This window comes from Patagioenas fasciata, chromosome 2 (genome assembly GCF_037038585.1).
Source record: "Patagioenas fasciata isolate bPatFas1 chromosome 2, bPatFas1.hap1, whole genome shotgun sequence".
Lineage (NCBI taxonomy): Eukaryota > Metazoa > Chordata > Aves > Columbiformes > Columbidae > Patagioenas > Patagioenas fasciata.
In genome coordinates this window covers 94,895,746-94,908,854 of record NC_092521.1, presented here as the reverse complement: position 1 = coordinate 94,908,854, position 13,109 = coordinate 94,895,746, and the positions used below count along the sequence as shown (strand labels likewise).

The following is a 13,109-nucleotide window of genomic DNA, read 5'->3' as shown; positions in this document are numbered from 1 at the left end:
TCAATTTTTATGGGTCCTTTTCAGAACAAATCCAGTGATTCAGCCCCTCACAGGGAGGAGGTACAGCTGGCAGCAGGCTGCTCTCACCAGAGCTATTAACAGAAATAATTAAATTAATACAGAACAATTAGTGTTGCCACCTTCCTGAAGCCTTATGTTGCATGACCTGTCTGTGGCTGGTATGTCTCCCACTTCCTTTGGGAAAAAATGTGCCTGAGACTGACCCTGCCAAAGAGACCTGAACTGATGTCCTTGTTAAGGGAACTGTGGGGAAAGGTAGCTATATAGAGCAGGCTCTGGTAGGATGTGTAAAGATCCTACAACATCCAGTCATGAAGCAATGTGAATTTTTTGCTGTGCTTCTGGCAGTAAACAGGTTGCTAAATGCTCCTAGCCATTATTCTTTGCTCTTTTTGCTGTCATTGTGAATACCTGTTTAATTCAAGGTAGCCACGCTTTCCTCCTCCGAAGAGCTCTGTTACTGAAGATGGATTGAGAGCAGACCTGTGGAGAAGGACTTTGGGATATTATTGGATGAAAAGTTTGACATGATTTGGCAATGTGCACTTGTAGCCCAGAAAGTCAACCACACTCTGGGCTGCATCAAAAGGGACGTGGCCGGCAGGTCAAGGCTTTACTCTGGTGAGACCCCACCTGGAGCACTGTGTCCAGCTCTGGTGTCCTCATCACAGGAAAGACATTGACCTGTTAGAGAGGGTACAGAGGAGGGACATTAAAATGGTCAGAGGGCTGGAGCACCTCACCTATGAGGAAGGGCTGAGAGAGTTTGGGCTGTTCAGCCTGGAAAAGAAAATCTTCAGGGAGACCTTATTGTGGCCTTCAATGTAATAAAGAGGGCTTATAGGAAAGATGGAGAAAGACTTTACCAGACACTGTAATGACAAGACAAGGGGCAATGGTTTTAAACTGAAAGAGGATAGATTTAGGTTGGACACGAAGAAGTTTTTTACAGTGAGGGTGATGAGACACTGGTATGGGTTGCCTGTAGAAGTTGTGGATGTCCCATCATTTGAAGTGTTCAAGATCAGGTTGCACTGGGCCTTTGAGCAACTTGTTGACGTAGTGAAAGATGTCCCTGCCCACAGCAGGAGGGTTGGACTTGATGACCTTTACAGGTCCCTTCCAACCCAACCATTCCATGATTCTGTGATTCTAAGATGGGAAATAAAAAACTCGACTATGCAAAATTCATCCCCTCAGCAGCCTGATGAGGTGGGGAGGTGTAAGGGGGGTGTTGCAGAGGTAGGAAGGGGCTGATGTTTTGCTCAAGTCTCGGGCCAGCTGTGTCACACCCTCCAGGCTGGTGGGTTTGACTGCTGAGTAAGACTCTCCCCATGATGAAATGGCAAGTGGACCTCAGTGACCACAAGCACGTGGCACCTGTTTGTGGTGCAGCTGGGCTTCCTGCCCTGCTTGTGCACCGGTCTCTGCCATCACTTCTTGTTATTTTGAAGTGTTTCTCCAGCGTTCTCCATAGGGAGTAAAAATGCAAATGATTTAATAAAAAAGGGAGGGAGGGTGGTAAAGGAGCAAGGGATAAAATTCACCCTTGGCTGACCGGTTCAGCCCTGCAGTGGAGACCTGCCCCAAAAAAGGAACAAGGTAACATAACCAGCTAAACACAACCAACTGTGGTCATGAAGTTATATGTTCAGGCTGAAACTTTGCTTTTAAAATGTTTTCCAGGGTGCTTAGGGGGAAGGGGAACTAAGAGAGATATTGGAGCCACAGCTACCTGGCTCTCAGAGGAAGACACTGATCTAAGCATTTTCTGTCTTCAATGCAGTTTGTTTGTATTTTCCTTACCATGATGGTATTATATATATAAGGATATACACTGTATTTTAAGAAAACATATCTCTGAGGAGAATGAAAAAAGTATTTTCTTAACAAATCATGTCTGTTTCTCAAGTAAATCTCTGATGTAAGGCAAGGTGTTGCTTCTCCTGCTAGATGCAACCTGCATCATAACATATAAGGGAAATTTCAGTACTGTCTATTGAATTGTGACAGAGACAAAAGAAATTTTAGAGGACAAATGAAGGATGCTCTTGAAAACCCGGGATGTTAATTGGTACTCTGCTCTGTATTGATCTCAGTCTTCTGCTTCTGAATCTGACTGAGGTTCTGCAACCCCAGCCCAGACAGACTGCTATTAAAGAGGTTTTTGTCTGCATTAACCCAGCAGTATTAAACTCCCTGTGGCTCTGATATCCACCTTCTGAAATGCCTTTCCTTTTCCTTTTTCCACCAGAGATGCCGATCTAGCAGACTTTCTGTCGTCCCATAGCTTGCCCTAAAATAATAGGAATTTGCCCATCCAACTGGTCTATTAAAGACTGTCCAGCGGTCCCTGAAAAAAAACACCCATATGGCTTGCAAAGCATCGCTTAGTCTTTTTGCGCTTTTATGTCTCATTCTGTGGAGCTGCTGATAGTGTTGTAGCTTCAAGTTTCTCCACATTAATTGCAATGATATTTTTCAGTCTTTTCCTGCCAACCAAGCTGCTGGCTTTCGATCAGAAATCACATGTGTGCTAGAAAAAAGCGGATTGCTGTTAGCTGGCTCCCATCTGTTCTGCCATGGAGGGAAGAGTGAGATGCATAATATGAGGCTTCTGCAACTGGAAAAGGTGTAACATACACAAGGTATATGAAAGTAAGGGGTAAACAGAGGCTTACAAGCTCAATAACCAAATGTGGGGGTCCCTGTTTATACAATATTGGACTTGAACTGAATAGACATTGTTTCTGTCCCTGGACCCACTACTGAGCTGACATTGACTGTAGATTGCCCATCTACTTGCACCTCAGTGTCCCTGTATGTGAAATGGAGATAAAGATGCCAGACCTTTATAAAGTGCTTTGGGACCTGCTGATGAAAAGTAGTCAGCATTATGTGAACATGAAATGCCTTGTTTTTTGTCATGTGACATCTTACACCATCAGCCCTATGGGCACATTAAAAGTTATTTCTGCAGAATGAGAAGGCACTAATATGTATGTAATGAATAGGTGAAGAAGCAGTCAGTGACAAGTAAAGTTCAACACAGCTCCCACTAGATTGGCTGAAAAGAGGCATCACAAGCAGCCTGTTGGAGCACAGCCTGCACATCGGATGAATTATGGATACAGGGACGTGCAGAGAGGCCATTCAACAGGGCCAGCCAAGTCCTTCTGTAGATGCAAGAAGATGCACGCTAAGGGCTGTCATGTTTCTCCCTAGAGGATTTTGGGTACAAAGATGCCCATGTGTGTGATGTAGTGTCTCCTCAGCAGCACTCAGCTTTCTGGAAAGCTGTGAGCATGTTGTACATGTGTTGTACAGATGAGGTTTGTGTGCTGAGTACTCACAGTGCTGCCAGCAAGAGTTGGACCTATGGTATGGCCACGCAGTGATGCTGTGCCCACCTATGGAGAAGACTGTGCCTAGTGAGCATCCAACAGGCATCTGGTCAGCTTCTGCTCCCCAAAATATCAGAAAGAAAAGCTCGAAATTTCCAGACATGGCTCTCTTGCAGAAACACCAACTGGTCTGCTGGGTAACCTGGCAAGATGATCCTGGATAAAAGTAAAAACCTCCCTCAAATGCTGATTTGGCACAAAGGCAGCAAGAGACATTCAGGCACCTTATCTGTGCCCTAGCCGTGACTCTTCTCCTCCTGCACTTATTTGGTTGTTGGTACCCTCTGGGCTCACTTCTCTCCAGGAGAGGGTTGGTTATGTGTGTATGAGCTGCTCATCTGGAAGACACACTGTTTGTTTCTTCATGGCCAAGGGAAGGGCTGACAAGGTTTTGCTGCAGGGCTAATACATCTGTGAGGGGGTTGGAAGACCTCTGGTCTTCATGAGCTTTTCCTCAGTCAGGAGGGCTAAAAGGCTGCCACAATGGGTCAGGGCCACAGCTGCAGGGGCTCATGGTTACCCACAGAGAGACAATGGAGAAGAGAAGGCTGAGAGGGGATTTTATTTATGCTTATGAATATCTCAAGGGTGGGTGTCAAGAGCTTGACAGAGGACTGTAACAGGTTGCCCAGAGAGGTTGTGGAGTTCCTATATCTGAAGACATTCAAAAGCCACCTGGACACATTCCTGTGCAATCTGCTCTGGGTGAACCTGCTTTAGCAGGTGGGTTGGGCTAGATGATCTCCAGAGGTCCCTTCCGTTCCATTCTGTGTGATTCTGTGACGCAGGCCTTGCACAGCCCTCGTGCACTGCTGCCAGCAGGCTGTTGCCACTGCACAACCTGTTCATGAAGGACTATGAGCCTCGGTCACCTCTTTGTCTCTCAGGAGCCTCTGCTGTTGCCAAGAGCTGGGTTTTGATTTCGGTGGGAAGGGAAGAGAGTGGCTACCAGGTGCCAGGTTATCTCCAGCTCCTGCGCTCTTCCCCACACGCTCGTGTTGAGGCGAGCTGGTTGCAGATCAAATGAAAAGGAATACTTCAGGGAGTGGAGGTTACCAAAATGCTCCGTGGGAACAAACATTGAACTTGTCTCTTTCCTAAGGGAACTGCAGGGAGTCCAGCTTTGTTTGGAAGGGAAGCTTGACAGGACTTGTGTGATGGATAGTGTGAAAAGTTTCCAGTGAGCAATTAAAAAGAGTCAGATAGCAAGGGGGAAAGGACTCTTTTAGCATTTTTCCATGACTATTTGGGTTACTGGAAGAGTTACTTGTGAAACTCCACATCAACAGCAAATTCCTGGAGAGAGGCAAGATGCCCCAAACACTGTGTTTCTGACAAAAACCGTTCTGAGTTTTGCTCCTTGCAAACATTAAGTGACCAAATGCCAGACCAGTCATCCAAGTAACTCTACGCTTCAGTGCTTGTGTTATGCTGTCTCTTTTGGGGATCTCTTGTAAACAGAGGTGGGTTTTTTTTTGTTTCGTTTTGTTTTCAAGTTCCCTACTTTTCTTGTCCTACTCAACATTTCTTTTGAACATCTTCATTGTCCTTTTCTAAAGCAACAAAATCTGCTTCTCTCATCTCTCTTGTCTCTCCCTTTCCCCTTCTGTGAAAGCACAGGAATTGCCTCCATATATTGATCAGGTGTTCCTGCCCGGGTAATTTCTGTTTTGTTTCAGGCAATCCAGTGGACTTGGGTGGTTAAAAGGTAATGATTGTACGTGGTATATATCTGTTCTCCTACTAGAAGATTTTTCTGTGCCACTGTATTGGGCATGGCAAAGCTCTACCCACCTTGAAGATGAACTGAATGTAAAAAGATTTGCTCATTTTAACCGGGTTCTCAGAATTCAGCTGAAGGAGCACTAAACAGTTACAGACACGGAAACTGGCAAGATCACATTTTGCCATGCAAGCTGCAATTTGATTAATGTGGCAGTTTTTTGGTGGGAAATTAGGAGAGAGTTCTGACAATCATGAGAGGAAATTAGGCCATCTTATGCTTCGAAAACTCTTTAAAACTCAGTGGTTCTGCTCCTCCCCTGGAGGTTTATGAGCATGCAGACAACTTCTGTATTTAATCAAGAAAATAACCATGGCACAAAGGCTGAAAATGTTTTCCTGGGGCAGCAGAACAGACCGGAAATCTTGTTTTCTGGAAATCTTGACCTCAGCATCTTGGTTTGCATAGTCCAGATCCTCAGTTGTGTATCTTCCTTTATCCAGTGCTGAGGTCTAATTTAGAAGCACTCCAAAGCATCAAACGCTGAACTGGCCTGACGGACACCTCTGGAAGTCTCCTTGACCTCAGAGGGATCTCTCAAGTAGGTTGGACCGTCTGTCCAGAAGGAATCTTGGTTCTCTCCAGCAGAGGGAAGTAGCCAATGTGTCTGAACTATGTGGAAAAAAAGGTCCCATGTTATGAATCATCTACTTCCCCTCAGGGAGACAGGGTGGTTCTAATCAATGTGTTACAAAAAAAAGGAGAAACCTCTTTCCTGCAAATGATCAACATAAGCTGGCTGTGCAACAAGTCTAATTCAAGAGAAGTAAACTTGGAATCAGTCAGCAGTGTTGAGGATGCCTTGGAAGCTTCTTGGTGTTAATGAAGGTTTCACTGGGATTTTTAAGACTTTAAAACTGTGCTTTTCTACCAGATGTGGGAAGGCAAAATAAATGCAGATGCAATAACCATAGCCCAGTGGAGAGGTTTTGGGCTGGAACTCAGAAGATCTGGTTTCTGTTCTGAGATGTGCTGATTGTGACATGGGAAAATACTCTGTGCTAGATTTAGGAGAGTGAGATGGCTGCTCGAGTTTAATATTTTTGGTGTTCACAGAATCGAGTTTTAACCTTCTGTGCTCCCTACCTTTCCATGCACTAAACTTTCCAATGCTTGAGTTCCCAGTGTCAAAGCTTTTTAACCTCCAGTCTGGAAGCTACTAATAGTCTGTAAGATATCGGAAGGTGATCTGTGGAAGCACCACAATTTAAAAACAAAATGAAATTATCACACATGACAACATGAACAGACAGAACGGGGAAAATACCAAACATCCATAATTGTATTTGACAGCAAATAAAAGCTACTGTGGAGATAGCACAAATTAACCTTTTGATTTGTTTCCCTAAAGAATTTGCTCTGGATTTGAGAAACACCCCTCTTAATGCACGGTTTTTTGCTGCTGTTCATGCGGCCAAACACGCCTATCTCTGATAAGGCTGCGCTGCATGTCTTGTGTCTAAATGCCAGCAGGATGCCCAGACTGGTGCTTCCCAACCTGTTCTGCATCTGGAGGCTTCATAAAGTTAATCTCACCACCCCCCAGAAGTTCTGGAGGTGATTCATATTTTCCCCTCTTATGCACGAAGTTAAGGCAACTGCAGTTGCAGAAGAATCAAATTAAACCCCTCCATCTTCCCTAAGAGAATGTGAAATCTCATCTCTCACCTTTTGAGAACTTGTTCCTGTGTTCGGGCTCCCAGCAGCTCTCAGCTTCTCCCTCCCAGTGGAGCACTCCCACTCCCTATGGAATATTTACATCCTGAGTCAACTACGACCTTACAGCTCACAAGAGACAGCGATTGCTTGTGAAGAGAAAGGGAGCCTGAGGTCCAGTCCTTCCTCAAATTAAAAGATTGGTGGTTTAGTAACACGATGGCTAGCAAGATTTTAAAGAAAGGTAGTGCACTGAAATGGGGAGCCAAGGCAGTGAGTAAACTCCTGGAATAAGTGCTTATTCAAGTGAAGAACAAGCTTTTTTTTTTTCACTTGGAACCTTTATTGCAAGTGAGGAAAGTGTATTTCCTTTATTTCAGTTTCTTCATTTTAGTTTGGTCAATGACTTGTTAATTGGAAATGGGAAATGGTTAAAAAAGCTGGAAATTTGTTTTTCCTACCCTCCAGTCTGTGAATAAACTGAGACACAAGAGCTGAGATCTAGTGATTCTAGGCAGTCTAAGCACCGGTTAACAGCTATTTCATTAACATCAGTTTTCTTTGTTTAATAATTCAGTTAACTTTTAATGCAAAATGTGTTTTGACACCTTCACCTTCTTCTTCTTTCACATCCAAATAATTTAATGTGACTTTATTTGATAATGAAAACCAATGCTGCCTTTTTGCGTGTTATTATAGCCTAATTTCTATCCAAAGGCAATTCAACATCTCCTAAGAAAAAAATTAATTACCTAGTAAATACAAAATATAAGCTGCCATTTTCTAATATAATAAAAGGTAAACATTAAGCATTTGAACAAAGATTTCAGTTGTTTAAGTATTTGAACTTGTAAGTATCATATTCTAAGTTAGCAAAACACAGAAGTATGAAATTTAGCAGAAGGCTTTGGATACTGTGGAAGAAATCCCAGTGGTTACCAGCCACTAGCCATCAACTGTTCTTTGGAAAACTTATTAAATACAGGAATAAAACCTGATAACTTTAACCAAGGTCACTTGCTTTCTCCTTTAAGTGTCAATTCAAATAGATTGTTTAAATCCCACTCATATGATTGTTCCACCCAGCTCATTTTCCACAACAGGAGGTAGCAAGTTTTTGTGCCTCTGTAATCAAGAAAGAGAGGAGGAAGGAGACATACCACTAACCCTGTTGCTGCTGGCTGATGTTTCGGTTCACCTCCCAGCCCTTCCTTGCAAAGGGCTTCCAGCAAATGTGCTTTTTGCCTCATGTTTCTCTACTTTTCCAGCCTGGCATTTCCCCTTTCCAAATCGTTGTCTTGTCCCATTTATGTTCCCCACAGACCTCTCATGATGGAGAGCTAGCTCTGAAACCCTCAGGTAGGTCTGACCAGAAATGCTTGAAAGAGCCTGAGATTTCTGTGGAGCGGCAAGTTGGGACCTGTGAGGTTTCTAGGACATGCAGGGAACTGCAACCTGCTGCATCTGAAAGGAGAAAACCAGAGAGCTGGAGTTTGGCATCCTGGGAGTCAGGAGATGAAAAGTGAAGCAGCCTTGATGCATTGGTTCAGCCCAGGGAAAAAGATGTTATTTACTATGGTGCTTCTTTACCTGGGACGCGTATGCTCCTTCCCTTCTTTCTGTCCAGCTTTTAGAGTCAGTCCAGCATTACACGTCCCACCCATGTTTTGTATTAAACCAGCCCAACCTAAATGCAGCATAACTCCCCTGGATGCCTGCGGGAGAGTTTCAAAATCCGACCACACCACTCACTGCAATTACGTCTTCTTCCAGGAACAGGAAGGACTCAGGCTCTGTGGCATTTCCAAGGACAGCACAGTCCTTCTGCTGGGATGCTGCTGTGCGTGCAGATACCAAACTCCCTGATCCCAGCTGTTTGTTGCTTCTGAATTATTCCGAGACTGGTTAGAATTGCTTTTTGGTTGTGTTTTGTGCCATTGTTAGTTTGGTTTTGGTTTTTGTTTTTTCAAAATAAACACGCTGAGTGCAGCATGCTGGTAGCCCTCAATATTCAGATCAAATACCACTGCATGATGCATTGCTTGAGGGAGAAGGAGAAACAGGAGATGACATTGGGGGCTGCTAAAACTTGTTAGCTACTGCTTAGCTCTGCGGCTCTGATGTGAGGGAACCAACTCAAGGCAGGTTTGTCCGCCTTGAATGAAAGGCATAACTGCGGGATTGTAAAGCCTTGTGACTGCGCTTATTTGCAGAGTTTAATGCAGAGAAGAGCAGGATTTGCATCCACATGAGACTGCTTTGAATCTAGGCTTAGGGCATTTGCTGTGGGAAAAGAGTTAATAATTCCTTCTCCTTAGTTTTCCTGAAAATGAGTCACAATTTAATTTGAGGCCATTTTCTATGCCAGATGAATGGTACAGTAATTCTTTGCTCAGATATCTGAAATGATAAAAGCAACACAAAGATGAGAACGTCACATTCCAACACTCAAATCATAGATCTTCTCCTTTCGTTGACGGGGATCTGAAATGGCTGCATTTTTTAAAGTGTGAAATGAATGAAAGGAAATGCAAGTATCTCTCCTTTCAAGATGTGCATGATTTCATGACAAGTGCTTCATGCTTATTTTTGACTTGCTTATGAGCCTCGTCCAATCACAATGTTTACTACATTGAAAACTATTTATCTGTAGAAACAAATCTGGTTAAGTCTAAAGTCTGAGGGCAAATGCTCTAACCTGGATTTGTAAAATGGTTTGCAAATGTGATTAAAGCCAGCCTAGCTTTCCATGGTAAATAATAAAAATTATGCATCTGACAAAGATATTCAACTGAACAGTGCCAGTGATGACATTGCTGTATTCAGCACCCTCCTTTGTCTTGTCTCTTGTCAGAACAATAGGAGCACAGTCATACATTTTAGAGTGTCCCACATAGAGCACATGTGGGACACAGCCCAATGTGTACTGCATTAGATTTGTGATTCCCTAATGTCCTTAATAAAGCTGCCCTACTTTCTTTGTTGCTATGCTTTTCTAATATTAGAAGTGCTGAGTGCTATAGCATAGCCTCATTAACATTAAAAAAAATTTCTCCTATTACTAAGCGATCCTCAATCATCCACTTTCGATCATTTTGTCCTACGTTGAAAGGTGATGTGTCCTTAAACATTGGAAAGGTGCATATGCAGCTGGACCACTAACTATCCTGTGCATTACAGTGTTATAAATGGAAGCTCCCTGCTGCAGCCCTCACTCTGATGAGAAATCATTAAGTCCTTTCATGAGGGTTTATTTAATAAACTGCAGTTGCTGCATCAGTTCCTAAAATGCTAAGAATCTGTGTTATTCCTGATGATGATATATACAGTTGTTTGAGCTGTTAAAATGCTTTTGAAGAAACATGATTTGCTTAAATAAAGTTTCTTTGAAAGAGTGTATTTTCATTTCAAGAGAAAGATTAAGCCTTGCTTAAATATTAACAGGAATTTCTGTTGTGGAAATTATCTGTTTATCTTGAGTTGGGAGTCAGTCTCTGGCTGTTGCGATTTCAAAGAACATCTCAAAAATGTAACCTCATTAAAACCAGTGCCTGGTTGCCTGCCTCAGCTCGCATATTCCATGGGAGAGCTACTCTCTCCATTTCAGTGGCAATGTTTCAGGTCTGGATACCAGAAATCATTGACTTTTACAGTGTTCCTTTGGGCACGCCAGGGGAGGACCTGTTCTGTGAATGACAGCGGGCACGAGGCAAGGCAGAAAAGGAAGGGGAAGCAACTAAGCCTGATTTCAAGAAGGAAGTCTTCAAGGAAACACCTTTGGCTCTTAGGAGGGAGAGAATTAAAAGAAAAAAAAAACAAAACTGATTGTTTCTTTGTTATAAGGAAACCAGTGCTGCAATTTTCCAATCCCCTGAAGCACTTGACAGCATACTCTGCTTGCCTCATGTGGCTGAGGACCTGAGGGGCCCCAGGGACAGACTGGCCTCCCTGGTCTGGTCAAGAGACCTTACTGCCTTCCTGAGCATGACAGCATTCACTTTCTTCACTACAGACATTATAAAGGTTCAACACTCACCTGGATTGAAGAAAGATCCTCCAGAAAGACCCCAAAATAATGGTTTTACTATTGCAGGTAAAGGAGGATTTGCAAAGAGCCAGTAGCCTAGAAGCTGGACTGGGCTGAATTTACCCTTTGTGCAAATAAAGGACACATGGTTGACCATTATTGATTCGATGAAGCAAGGTCACAGAGCACGTAAAGTGCAGGCCAGACTTCAACGTGATCGCACCAGTACAGCTGGCGAACCTAGAGCCTGAGATTTAACAGTGTTACAGTCTCAAAGAGCATGATTCTAAGGGAGCAATAGCTGTAAAGGGGTACGCGAATGTCTGAAAGCAAACTGCACTAACCTTGCTTGTGCTGCCGGCTTAGACTTAACTAATGTTTTTTCTCCTTTTTTTTTTCCTTCAGTGCATAAAAGGGAAGACTTGCTGACTTGTATTTATTTGATCAGATTAGAAATAATCAGTACCAATCCAGAGCTCCAAATACATGTGTCATAAATTCAAAATCAAAGTAGAAACAAATGAGGAAGGCTCTCTAGATACATAGGATCATACTTCAGGCTGAAGGGACTCAGTAGGTAATGCAGTAAATACCACTGCCTCTGTACCTTTCCCTTCAATAGCCTACGAGAGGAAAGAGGAGGGTGGCATTTCAGTGCGTCCAGAGAGCTAACAAATCTGGTTTCAGGCAGATTATAGGAAAAGTGCAAGTCTCTGTACTATCATAAAAAAACCTGTGTGTAAAGACCAGCAGTGGGACACAAGCCCGCATTAGAAAGCAGCACTTTCCAGAAGCAGCTAGCTGGGTTCGTCTATTCCCAGGATTTGGTACCTTCTTGCTGCACACAGGACATGGGCTTGTTGCAACAGGTAGACAGGAATGCCCGCCTATCCTGCCTGAATCACCAAGTCTTTGTCAAACAGCAACAAGTTTTCTGTTGCGAAATGTGACTGGTTTGTGGTATCCTGGAAGGCTGTCCAAATCCTCAGTATTTAACATATGTGACATTTAAAAATTATTCATGCAACAGATATATTTTCCTTTAAAACCTATTCTATAACTGTTTTCGTTAAGGATTCTTGCAAGTTGCGTTGAAGTTCTAGCTGCTTTCAGAGGGAGGACACCAGAGGAGGGGAGTGACTGACTCTATTATGGAGCAGTCTTGCACTACATTCCCATAGAAAAGGGAGTTTTTGCAAAACTGAACCCTTTCAAAACCCATCTGCATGGGTAGGCTTAGAAGTCTGGAAATCACATGTGCTTGCTTTCACGAACTCCTGCGTGACTAATAAAGTGATGATTCTCTGTTATTTTCATCCTTAAGTAACATCTCAGCTGCCCTGCAAGCAATGTGCAATGTTCTATTGCTAAAGTAATAATCACTTCGGCAGAATATTACTGCTATTTGCACAGCACTTAACAAGTGGGATATGACACAAACTACTGCTTAGGCTCAAAACCATTTTTCAGAATTAAAAATTTCTATGCAACTCATTCATCCTGTTATTTTTTTCCCCCCAGCAAAGTACCAATATGAGAATCCCCTTCTCCATGGGTCTCCTTACATATTTCAGCAACCACAGATTTGCTAAGGTGGCTTAGTAAGCTTTAGCTACTTCTCCCCAGTTCAGGGTCTTTAGATGCCTGGCAAGAGCCCTGGCAGAGCAGCAAACAGCCAAAGAACAGCTACTGAAAGTTAAATTGATTTTGCGCAGAAATCCTGCCTCTTGTACAGATCCAATATCTGGTGTCGTGCTATAGCTATGTCTCAGGTATGTCTGATTTGCTGAAAGCACATCAGGGACTTCAGCTGCAGGTACATAGCATGCAACATATTTGATGATTCATTGCCCACATGTGTGCTGTCTGGTGCTTACACCCATGTTTCTGCTGGGAGGTAATAACTGATGTGGGCTTTAAGCTCGTACTACACTTTCACGGGGCACAGTTGTACCGATGCAGCTATGTGCCCATTCCTTCCTTTCACAAAGGGATACCATGTCCATCGTTGCTAACAGGTTCTCTACCTGCTTTCTCACCTTATTCAGCTGCAACTGATAGGAGCTTAGGAAAGCCAGCTAGTCCAAAACTGTAAGTGTCTACCAGCTGAGTGCCCCATTTCAGGTGCCTAGTTGCTCTCAAGCACCCCAAAAATGCAGACCCAACAGAGACCATTGCACTTGTTTTCTCTGAGCCTCATTTCTCCACCTGTGATGTA

General features: G+C 43.4%; 1 long non-coding RNA gene across 1 annotated transcript; it reads right to left on the bottom strand.

The window, feature by feature from the left end:
• Positions 1-5,545: 5,545 nt before the first annotated feature.
• On the bottom strand, positions 5,546-10,988 carry LOC139827407 (uncharacterized). Its single transcript, XR_011737942.1, has 3 exons — positions 10,901-10,988; positions 6,877-6,952; positions 5,546-5,820 (listed from the first exon to the last, which is right to left on the bottom strand). It is a non-coding gene; the product is annotated as an uncharacterized lncRNA (long non-coding RNA).
• Positions 10,989-13,109: the final 2,121 nt, after the last annotated feature.